The sequence below is a fragment of the Meriones unguiculatus genome, chromosome 5 (assembly GCF_030254825.1).
Source record: "Meriones unguiculatus strain TT.TT164.6M chromosome 5, Bangor_MerUng_6.1, whole genome shotgun sequence".
NCBI classification, from domain to species: domain Eukaryota; kingdom Metazoa; phylum Chordata; class Mammalia; order Rodentia; family Muridae; genus Meriones; species Meriones unguiculatus.
The window spans coordinates 50428469-50441205 of record NC_083353.1 but is presented as its reverse complement, the minus strand read 5'-3'; the positions used below and the strand labels follow the sequence as shown (position 1 = coordinate 50441205).

Here is a 12737-nt window from a genome sequence, read left to right as displayed (position 1 = left end):
TGTCATGATCATAGCTCTGATGACAACATATTGGACTGTATTAAGGGATCATACCCATTCCTGAATAATCACATATTTACTTTCCTGTCCCACACTGACCTCAAAAATTTAATTATATGCTTTTCAGTGCAAATAAACACAAGGGGACTGACAGAAGTAGGAAATATATTCTAGGATTTATATGAACACAGAAGACAATGCACATTGAATATTTAACAATAAAAGATTTTTTATAAGAAGGGTTGGAGGTAAATCTCAGCAGTTAAGAGCATTGGTTGCTCTTTGGGGGAGACCCCAATTTGGTTCCAGCATCCACCTGAGGCTCTCAAAAAGTCTGTATCTCCAGTTCAAAAGGATCAAGCACGCAGTGCACTTACATACACACCTGCAAAACACTCAAAAATAAGCATCTATTTTTAAGATCTCAGAGAAATGAAAACTCAGGAAGGTGGACTCAGCTCCCCAGGGTCACACAGCAGGTTCGTGGTTGGCCTGGAATGTGTGCTGGTATCTCTCTCCCTCTCCTCCAGAGAACAATGGCTTCATAAATCAGGGAGACAAAGGCCACCTCCTCTGCCACACCAGCCCCAGAAGTCTTTCAGGAACCCAGATGGCAACTGGATGGCAAATGGCCTGTTCCAGAGAGTAGGACGGAAGCCAGCACCCTCGGGGAAGAGGTGTGGGCTTTTCCCACCCAGCTGAGCTCTGTTGTATGCACATTAACATGCTCATGGAGACACTGTGGCAGCATTTGGTCTCCCCCCCCTTGGCATGAGTTGGGTATCTGTTAATGGGTGCCATTCCTTTCCTCTGAGGGTTCCACTCCCACTGGGTAACTTGTGTGGAATCTTAAACAATAGATGTTATAGTCTTTGGGATTTTTTAAAGCCTATATGGCTTACGTGCTTACTTACTTACTTACTTACTTACTTACTTACTTACTTACTTATTATGTGGTACTGGGGCATAGCCCAGAGCCTAGCACTTGGCCCACAGTTATTTTTCCACTGTTTTACAGCCCCAGCCCAGGCTTCGTTTTTTTGTTTTTCTGGGTTTTTTTGTTTGGTTTGGTTTTTTTATATCTGCTTACTTCCTTAAGTGTTCAGGACTCTCTGGAAATAGCTAATTGTCCATTTTTTGGTACTTCTTTGACATACTGAGAACAATTATTATAGAGTCTATAATATCTTCTAAGTCTGAGACCCAGAAACAGAAGTAGGCCAAACTGGATGCTGCTAGGCCTCTCTTCTGACTGTGGATCCTGAGCTGCATTTGTCAGGAGCTTTATAGACTGTGTATAAAGAACCTAGGGGACAAAAGCAAACATGCATGCCATTTTGTCACAGCAGATGCTAAGACTTCCTGCCTCCACCAGTGAGGAGGAAGCTGGCCATTCAAGCGTCTCAGAGAGAAGAATCCAGCTCAGGGATGGCCTCAGCCTCAGGCACGTTTGTGTTCAAGCTGCCTATTACTGCACAGCTCCAAACTCCAAGCCTTTCTTTACTTGTGGTCTCTCTTTTTTTTAATTCATTTTTTTTCTATTTTTTATTTTTTATTAATTACACTTTATTCATTTTGAATTCATTTTTAACATTTGCTTTTGGTCTTTCTTTAAATTTATTTTTAACATTTGCTAAGAACAGGAAACAGAAAGCTAGAAATCTAGAAACATGAAGCTGGAAACAGGTGTGTGTGTGCAGAAAGACACAGGAAGAAGTAACCCATCACTTGCTGTAGAGGTGTAATCAGAAAGACTAAAGTTCAAGGAAGGAACCATGAGTCTCAATATCCACACAGGAATTGCGAGTAGAAGGCTAGTTTGGACTCATTTGGTCTGAGGGGAAATTAGCAAGCGTGGTTTGACGACATTGTGACCTGATCCATCACACAGATGTGGCAAGGAAGCTCAGAGAAAAGTTTGTGCTCTGCTCTCCCCAGGGAAGATGGTCCCCTGGGAGGCCAGATCTCCATGCTCTCCAGCAGGAACTTGTCAGTGACAGCAGCTACAACTACAGGCTGCAGAGGTGCATTAAAAACCCCTCACCGAAGCTGCGCAGGATCTCCCCTGCATAGAGTCCGTCTGGGTAAGTGCTCTGCACCCAAGGGCATAGTCAGGAGGTGGCCTGGACACAGGAAGGCTGTGGGAGGAGGAGCACTGGGAGGCAGGGAGGTTTTCACATCTGTGGAGGAGACCTGAGCTCTGAAACATTTTCTTCCCAGGATGTTCAATTGCTTAAGGTCCTAAAATTACTTCACTGTTATAGGATATCAGTTAATTTTAACTTCTATTTACTTTTCTAAAGTAAATTAGCAATTTCACATTATCGTCTGTAAGTTGTTTGGTATAATTTCTAAAGGTTTTCAGAATTGCTCATTTGTATGCATCTTCTGAGGAGGTGAGGTTTTAATTTCGAATGTAAATAAATACACTTAATTTCACTTCTGTTGTTTATGTACTATAAAAGGATCATTGTTGATACACTGGCTTCTGTAGTCTGACTACTTAGAGGCACTAAAAGCCTTAGGAAAGGAAATGGGCTGTATGTTCAAACCTTATCTAACAGTCAGCTCCTCATTGACTTTTACCTACTAGAATTTTCTTAGGAGCATTTGCATTCAATGTTTAATTTTATGTCATCCCTTCACCTTGCTCTGCTTGTTGGAATGGTCAACTGAGTGGCTGTGATGATGAGGTAGCCAGGACAATGACTGTCAACTGCACAGTGAATGTGGTCCTAATGGAGATGATACGTGTGTCCGTTAATCTTTTCTGTGTTCCAGCCATTGTATACACATTCCTTTTTCATAATAGAAATGCCCAACTATCTCTTAGTTCCAGGAAAATTTTGGACAACTGAGCCCCACCCTGTCCTGTTGCCTCTACTTTGTTTTCCCAAACCTCATCTTTTGAAGAACCTATGTGAAGAGATGGAAAGGTACTGACCAACTTCCCTTGTCCTTGAGAGAATGAGAACACTGGGAGGGAGGTCACAGCTGCACAGGAGGAGTCACTGGGTGGAGGGGGAGGCAGGTTGGGCTGTGGACCTGTGCAGGAACCAGTGTCAACAGCTGGAGTATATAGGGCAGTCCCCTAAGTCCTCTTATTTCTCTATGTTTAAAGAGTATTTTCTTTCTACTGACTTCTACAGAGAGATTTTTAATAGTGGTTATTGTGACTATTGTAACTACATGTGTTACCCTAAGCTGAACCTCACAATCCTATCCATGTATAAATGCAGTGGACATTTCTTAGCTGTCTTCAGAGCTAGCTGCCGGTCCTTAATTGAACCCTCCCAGATGTTGGCTCATAGCATCCCGGACTGCAGTCCTTCCACAGTATCTCTGCAGGCAGCATCTACACCTGGCTGGTGGCTGTCTTGCCTTCCCTATGTTGCCAGCCATGTCTCCCCAGTGTCCCTAATTTTCCAAGCAGAACAGCACCATAGGAAGGACAGGTTCTCCATTTAACTGCAGTCCAACCCCAACCACATACAGTGCAACCACACCCCTCAGGCCTTTTGCCCAGTTTTGCTTCACCTTAGGTGGCGATGGTGTGACAGGCTGCTGTCAGGCAACACGATCACGGCATGAGTCTGGACATGAGGTGTAAGTGTGGGGTAACCACACTACACACCATCTTGTCATTCAGAAACAGATATGTTTGAACCCATGCTGCAGAGGAGAAGACAGACATCCTGCCCTCAAACTTCACCCTGGATTCTGCCCACCAGAAAGGTCATAAGTGACCAAACTTAGAGCAGAGTCTGTTAGGGCTTTCTGCTCTCTGCTTCTGTCCTGACCACTGCATCAAGTCCACTGTCTATGAAATGTGTCCCTTCTTTGGGGCCATCTTCTATGTCTCACAGGATGGTGAAGGACTTGACTTCTCATGGGATGCCACTCTGTGAAACTGAAGAGACTGCTCTTTGACCCATGTGTGATGGGACTTTTAGCAACACTTTGATCTGAGGTCCAGCCTTTACTGCTGGCTCTCACCAATGAAACTGCAGATTTCTCCTTGTTGCTTCTTTCTCTATATTGGGCATGCTTTCTAATCTGCCTGCATAGCCCCATGCCTCCATCCCAGTGCACAAATTTCCCAGATGCGGGTTAGTCAGATGTGACATTTCAGAAATTCATTTTCTGTGACCATGATCTCCTTCCCTTTCTTCAGAGCAGCAGAGGCAGAAAGAGTGTGATGTCTCCATGTGCAAAATGCACTGCTGGTGCAGGGCACAGTGGCTAGGCAAGGGACACTTCAGCAATTCAGGAGGAAAACTACACTTACACATGAAGTAAAAATGAAACATTTTAAAGTCTTTTTTTTTTAAGAAAACAGTGGTGCATTGGCTCAGAAGTCATTATATGTCTTTCTTTTAATGAGCCATGATGTTTACATGAGCCATGTTTGCCTGAGGAACGTGATTGCTGGTTTAGTTGTCTGTAATAGATGACTAATGGAATATTTTTTACAGCATTTCCTGGGGCTGCATTGAGGAAGGTGAATTGGTGCCTAGGATGCCAACAGAGTGTGTCTGGACTGTACTCCGGAGAAAAGGGCTAGTTTTCCCTTTGTTGTATCTGTGAGTTTAACATGTAGAAAAAACTTTGCAGTGGTTTTAAAGTAATTATAAAATAAACTCACAAACCATAATCATTATTCTAAGCCCACAGCACCCAGGCAACCCTGTCCCTTAATATCTGTAAGGGCAGTTAGCCAAAGCACAATGAAAATGACAGCACCCAGCACCTTTGATTCACAAGTAAGTAAAGTTTGGGATGGTATGAGGTTTATATTGCTATGTCTGTAAATCTCGTGTGTTTAAAATGAGGTAAAGGAGCAGGGAGCCAGATCTGAAGTTAATCTTATGATATTTCCAGTGTATAATATTGCAATCAATATATTATCAATATTTATTTTACCTTTTATTAAACAAATGTACTAAAATCCATGCATGTCACAAAGGTTGTGCTGGGTCCTAGTGATCAACTGTGTCCCATTAAAGACTGGAACAGATAAATGTCTTGTATTGATAACTTTGCTGAGCTTTTGATGGGAGCAAACTGTCTGTTCTCTGTCAGTATGGAAGCTGACAAAGCTGATTACACAAAATAGCAAGAAGAATGATCAGTCAAGGCCAGAAAGAGTCGGTGGAACAGGACTGAAAAGTAGGTACAGAGCAGAGGCTGTGTGAGGTCATGGTGCTCATGCCTTAGAGCACTGCAGCATAGCTGTTGTCCACACCACGTGCTTGCATGTTCCAAAGGAATCCAAAGAACTGAAGGTGTCAAACACAGAGAAATGACAGTATGTGAAAAGGTGGAAATTATCCTGACTTGGTCAGAGCAGGACACAGAGATGTGCTGAACTAAGATACTGTACCCCTCATCTAAGTAAAAATCTATGCCAAGTAAAATGGAAGAGAAGTCCACTTGTCCAGATTTTTACAATTGTCTACCTCAGTTCTGAAACTTTAAATAGCATAACTTGTTCGTGGGTGCTAAACACATCCCTCTTCTCTGAGGAACTTATGGATCCTTAAGCACACAGACACAGAATAAGCTACAGAAAGCAAGCACCCTATAAACCTTAGCTTTCTGATGAAATTCCTTTTCCATACATGAGGGGAAAAAATTACAGCAACATTGTCTTCGTGTTTAAAAAATTGAAATAAAAACATAAACAGGAATCATAAATTGTGTTGTATTTACTTATTTGAAGTGTGTGTGTGTTATGTCTGTGTGTATATCAGTGTGCTGTTTGCATGTGCAGTGCTCACAGAGGGCAAAATTTGGCATGTAAACATGTATTCTAAATGTGTGCTTACCACTGAGCTGTCTCTCCAGGCCAAACATGTATTTTACAGGAAATACTCTATCTAACATCTTTATCAATATTTCTTATATAATTTAACTCAAGATTTATTTACTTTTATTTTTATTTATTTGTTTGCATTGTGTGGGAGTGAGAGCAGGTGCCATAGAGGCCAGATGAGGTCATCCATGCCCTGGCACTAGAGTGACCAGTGGTTGTGAGCCAGTTGACTTAAGTGCTGGAACTGAACTCAAGAGCCCTGCCAGACCAGCCAGAGCTTTTAACTTCCAAGCCCTGGTTTCAGCCTCCTCTCTCTGCTCTTGACTGTGGCTGTGACCTGACAATCTGCTTTGTGCTCCTGACTTCACCTCTCATGAACTGTGGACTCTGACCTGAGAGTTAAGCCAAATAAACCCTGTCCTCCTCTAAGCCAGTTTTGGTTATGGTGTTTTAGTGCAGCAACGGAAACAGAATGGAGAAATAATCAAAACTTTTGAAGCTTTTCCTATACCTGACAAGATGAAAAAACAAAAACCAGGCAATGCCCCCAAAAAACTCAAAATGAGGCAGTGGTAGGGAATCATTTCTGTAATACATGATTATTTTAATGTACAGGAAACTTGAAGCAGCAAGGGAGCCCATCAATAGGTACATAATCCATCCATGACTGACAATGAGGGGGTTTGGACCTCAGGAAAACTTGAGTACTGAGGGTGTATTGGGCTGGGTCCACCAATATTCCTAAAGGCAATAGTGTTTGGTACCAATGTTGCTGTTACTGTTTGTGGTGAATAATTTCTCTTGCCTTTCTTCTCAGATGTTTACTCTAGTTCCTTGTCTCATACAATGAGAAGAATCAAGACCATTTATGGAGTTGTTGACACATTATATATTTTTCTCTGAAGTAGGCATTGGGATCTCCTTCAACATTATCCTCTTCCTCTTCTACCTTTTTGAGTTCCTTCTTGAACGCAGGCTCCAGATCATTGACCCATTCATCAGTCTCTTGGCCCTCATCCACCTTGGGATGCTAACAGTCATTGGGTTTGCAGCTGGTGACATTCTTGCATCTCAGAATATGTGGAATGACATCAAGTGTAACTCCCTGCTTCACTTGTACAGGCTTTTGAGAGGCCTCTCTCTTTGTGCCACCTGCCTGCTGAGCATCCTTCAGGCCATCATCCTCAGCCCCAGAAGCTCCTGTCTGGGAAAGTTCAAACCTAAATCCCCACAACAGAGCCTGTGTCCCCTTCTCGTGCTGTGGGCCTTCTACATGTCCTGTGGTGCTCAGTTCTCCTTCTCCTATGTTGCTGAGTACAATGTCACCTCACATGGTCTCATATTTGTCACAGAATCTTGCATTATTTTACCGATGGAGTATAGCAGCATACCCTTATTTTCCATACTGAGGATATTTCGAGATGTGTCCTTTCTAGGTCTCATGGCCCTTTCCAGCGGGTACATGGTGGCTCTTTTGTGCAGACACAAGAAGCAGGCTCAGTACCTTCACAGATCCAGCCTTTCTGCAAAACTGTCCCCAGTGCAAAGAGCCACCAGGACCATCCTGCTGCTCATGAACTTCTTTGTCCTGATGTACTGTTTGGACTGCATCATATTTGCCTCAAAAGTGATGCAGGACAGTGCCCCAATCCACCACAGTATCCACATGATGGTCTCCAATGGCTATGCCACCGTAAGCCCCTTGCTGTTCATTGGCACTGAGAAACGAATTGTTGTCTTCTTACAATCCTTGGTGGGGAGGACAGAAAATGCTTAACTAGTGAGGGAAGGACGAGTTCACTTAAGGAGCCAACTGACAGATGCTCGCTGACAGATGGTGAATCCCAGCCTCGTGTTCATGCTCCTCCAGATAAGTGAACAAATGACTCCTGCTTTGTTAAACTGCTTCCATTGAAATGTGTGTTACAGCACCTGTACATATTTGAGCCAAATGTCTTCATGTGAATTTCTGCTTGGCGTCAGCAAAGCAGACACCTGTTACACATCACAGATTAGGGTGCTCTGTGCACCTATCAATAACCTAAACTGTATAGCACTTTTTAATAAGCCAATCATTTCAACACTTTGTATTTTACCTAATTAAATATGGATGCATTATCACAAAATTGCATATCATTCATCAACAGTTCTTTCATAGTTATGGAAAAGTAATTGATTCAAAGTCTCAGATGCTTGCTTGTTTATAGTAACAGCACTTAAGCACAGCCACGATGGAAATAACTCTCTGTCCATAAGCAGATGAATGTACCAACCACATGTGGCCTTTATATATCATGGACTATTACTCAGCTTAAACAGGAAGGAAAGCCACCTGTAGGTGTAGGTCCACCACAGAGGAATACATACTTCCCGTGACCTGTCAGTCACAGAATGACAAGCTTCTGTATATCTAGGGGTGGAACTGAGAGTACTGTACTGTAATTTTTCAAGAAAGGAAAATGCAATGGTGTTTGCCAGGGGTTGAGGAATGGCACAGTGGAGAATTCTTAATTGGTGTAGAATGACCATTCAGAACAAGAAGAAACAACCGTAATCTTCTGAAACCAAATGACAGGCTGGAGGAGTGGAGGGGGTCTGGGCTGGGTAGGGGTGAGGTAACAGTGCTTTCTGCACAAGCATGAAGACTGAATTTGAATCTTTAACACCTATGTAAAAGCTATGCAGGGTGTGAGTTCTTGTAGCCCCCAGCACTGAGGGGGCAGAGACAAGTAAGACCCTAGAGCTCATTGACCAGATACCCCAGCCAGACTGATAAGGTTCAGATTGATTAGGTTCATTTACCTTGCAAGCATGAAGACCTTAGCTTGAGTGCAGAGAAGCCACATAAAGCCAGACAGGGTAGTACCTATCTGTACTCAGTCCTCCTATGTTGAGATGGAAGCAGAGATAGGAGAATTCCTAGAAGCTTGCAGGACAACTAACCAGAAGTACACAGCAGAGAACAACAAATGCGACCTGATTACTTATGAGATTAAGATTGCTTAATATGGCTTCAAGGAATTAAACCAGGCTGGTAAGAGGGGCCACAGCAAGACTGAGGCTATGAAAATTTTATGAAGAGCAATCAGACTTTTTATACCTTTGTCAGAAACAGATATAATGGCCATTGCCAGGATCAACACAGTGGTAGTTGCCAGGATACACTGACATTTGCAAGCACTAGAGGGTACACAAGGTTTATGTCTAAGAGTAATTGTCCTGTCGAGTTTCCATGTTTCCTTCACTACTAAAGAAACATGCAGAGAAATGTTGTTATTAAAAACAAAATCCGAACCATTCAAATATTAGTTATAAAGACTTAGGATCCAGATGCTCGGGTGAAAGCTTGCTAGCTCAGAGAGGCAGAGAAAGACTTTCCTTCTCACCTGATCTTCCTACTCAGCTCACGCCCCAGAAGGAAGCCCCTTCTTCTCCACACTGTCTTAAATTCCCTTCACCTAAATGCCCCTCTTTCCTGTTAACTTCCTGTCAGCTGGTTTCTACTCCACCTCTTGACCTGGGGTTAACTTTACTTAATCCTGTGTACAGAAAGCTCTTGGATTAAAGGTGTGTGTGAGGGCTGAGCCACACCAAACAAGAAACATTTTGCACTCTCACAATAGGATCAAATGTCCTGCATCAGAGAAACACAAAACTGCCAAACACTTCAGCTGCCTGGGGGAGTGTGTCAGTCTCTCAGGAACGGAAGGCGCTTAGTGTCCCAGGAGCCAGGAACTCTAACTTAAGAACCCCTATGCCGCTCAAGGCAGCCAGGCCAGGCCAACTAAATGGTTCCCTGCAAAGATCCTGTCCCAGAGAGAGTGAAATGTAAGATCTGACACCTGAGCATAACCTCTTACCTCCACATACAAGTCCTTACACACACACACACACACACACACACACACACAGAGGATGAAATGTATAAATAAGGTGGGTTTTGACAGAGGAAGACAGTTAACAATCATTTCTGGCCTCCACATATACACACTTGCACATGTACATAGATACATATGTATTAACCCACACAAATGTGTAACTATGACACACTCATCACACTCAAAGAAAATTTAAATGCCAATATAAGGAGCCTAACTCTTTGCAGAACTCTCTGACTCAGGGAACTGAAAAGATAGATACAGAGGAGCCTGGCTGTCTTTTACCAGGAAGGAAGTGCCCCCAGATAACACAGGGACAACCAAGGACTGGAGAGTGAGGATGAGGGACCCCTGAACAGCCAGCACTGGAGAGTGAGCATCAACAGCAGGCAGAACTGGCAGTACAGAATGAACATGTCACTCCACAGCGACAGACAGAATGACCGCACACAGTAAGTGAGGGAGAAGAGGAAATCTTCCTGAGGAAGAACTTAATGGTTGTGCATAGGTGATGCCTCTCAGGGGCGTGAAGCTTGAAAGCTTGGGCCTTCCATTTATGGTGGTGGGCAGGCATGGTGACTGATTTCTAAAGAATAAAGCAGGAACAGGGAGAAGGTGCAACCATGGAGGATGAACCAGGCAAAGACAACCTTGACTGAGAAATGACCACAAAGATGGCATGTGGCCCTCACATAATTCCTCCTTGGTCCCCTTGGGGTGGGGTGGATAGACTTCCTCTAGGCATCCCACAGGTGGTCTGTGTGCTGGACTCAGTACAGCAGGAGCCCATATGAGTGTGTAAGGCCACTGCAGCCACAGCTCCCCCTTCCTCTCTCCTTCCTCCACACACACACACCTCAGCTCAGACTCCCAGGCTCCCTTCAGGAGGATGCTGGAATAGGGAGAAAATGCATCAGTTTGGGGTGAGCAAGTGGACTGGGGAGAGTGAAAGGGCCTGGCCCCCTTTCCCTGTGGCACTGGGCTTTGAGCTGTTAAAAATCACTGCTTGTGACAAGTTTTCCTGCTCTGGGTTCTTGTGAATTCTTGAAGGAGGCTGGGAAAGGGGGGGGGGAGCATTCCTTCATAGTACTTACTGGACTCTGCCTGGATGTTCTGAGCAGAAGGTAACTCAGTCAAACAACTTGTGCGGACACCAGCTATAACATGTCTGTGTGCATGCTGGCCGTGCGTGTGTGAACTTACTGGTGTCCTCTGCAGCTACTAACTTCCAGGATGCATGTTCTCACGGGGAAACTGAATCTGATCCACCCTAAGATCCAGACCCTCCTGAGATCAGACTAACTGCAGACTTAAGGTTGGCAGATTGGTGCTAGGCCAGGCTAGTCTCCCATTTGCAACTTCTGTATGGGTCTAGGAAGGAGGCATTTCCCACCTCCCTCCCTGCTCCCCAACTATGACCAAGTGAGTGTTACATCTTCAAGCAAACCAAGCTGCCGGGAGCCAAAGCTATCTACAGAAGCCAAAGTCAAAGCTATCTAGTAGAGACAAAGGTAGTTACTGAAGCCAAAACCAAGTAGAGAGCAAAGGTCATTTAGTGGAGACCTAAGGCTATTTAGTGAAAGAATTATCTAAGACCCTAAATCATGGGTTATAGATTGTGAGGACATCCATTTGTTAGAGCATCCGTAAGATATCTTTAGAAACTATCCTTATGGTATCTTGCAGGTACAATATTTAACCCATGAAAGCACTCTTTCTATCTCCTGCAGCAGTAAATTAACCTTCCCCCTTTCCTGACTTCTCCCTATATAAGTTGGGTAAAAATTTCTAATAAACGGAAGCCTTGATCAGATGAACAGACTTGGCTTTCATTCCTGCGTCTCTTTTCCTCTCCCCCCACCCCCATTCCTTCCACTCTCCTCCCTTAGGAACCCTGTTGAAGCCCCTCGGAACAGGGCACCAAGCTATCACCAGGTCAGAATTGTTGGCTTTGTGCTTTGTCGCCACCTGCAGGAAGCAGAAGAGAAGGCCACCTCAGTCCCAGGGCAGCACTAACAGTCCCAGGGCAGCAATAGCCACGCCCCCAAACTCCTGTGGGCTCACTGGATCAGGCCCCTGGGTCTCAATCTGGGCTCCAACATTGATTATCTCTGTGGTCTTGGCAAAGTTATTCGTTTCTATTCTCCTGCTCAGTCCGGAAGGACATGGCTCTAACTTCCTTAGGTGGCTGTGAAGGCTGAGGTGCTGTCTCGGGCTGCCACATTAGGGCCGCCTGTGCCTCTGCAAAGTGAGGTTGTGAGATCCATCGCTGCCTCGTGGGGCAATCCTTATCTACAAAATCGTGTTCAAAGCTCTTCCTGTTGTCAGGTCCCCTGGATAGGTTGTCGTTTCCCACTTGTATTTGGTGGTGGGTGTGATTGTAGGAAAACACACATTTAAGGGGGGTGGGGATATTCCTGAAATACCTAGAGCTGCTGGGAGCCCTGAGTTGGGTAAATGAATGGATGAAGAAGAGATACACTACCCCACGGGCAGTGTCAGGGAAATCAAAGGAGGTGAGTGATTACAGGCCTCCTTGATGGAGACAGGAGCAGAGACTAGAGGTTGTAAAACGTCCTGAAGATTCATGTCTCTTCTGGAAACTGCATTCAGCACTTCCCTTTCAGGAGCTCAAGTTTCTCCCTGTGCTCTTCCGTATATGCTGTTCTCTGGTGCCACCGTGTGGTAGGAGGAGGAATCGGCAGGAGGACCAGACAGGATTCATTGTTTAGGATTAAAGGGGTGTACTAAGAGTGTGTCTGTATTCCAGCCAGACGGATTAAGAGTGTGTACTAGGAAGAACAAGATGGCGGTGCCAGGAGAACACTGCATCTGAGGAGCAGGACAGCAACCAAGAGACTGAACTCTGGGCCCTAAAACAAGAGTGATTGTGTTTCCCAGGTAAGAGGAAACCCCCACAGCCTGTGAATCAGTCGGGTCCACTCTCAGGTCACCCAGCCAGAACCGAAAGAGATCCCAGGTCATGCAGGCACTAGGTCTCTAGACCAGAGTCACACTCCTGCATGTCCTGATCACCTTCCCAG

The 12737-nt window shown here is 44.6% G+C and overlaps 1 pseudogene; it reads left to right on the top strand.

The window, feature by feature from the left end:
- The first annotated feature begins 6661 nt into the window (after positions 1-6661).
- On the top strand, positions 6662-7592 carry LOC132654072 (vomeronasal type-1 receptor 90-like; annotated as a pseudogene).
- Positions 7593-12737: the final 5145 nt, after the last annotated feature.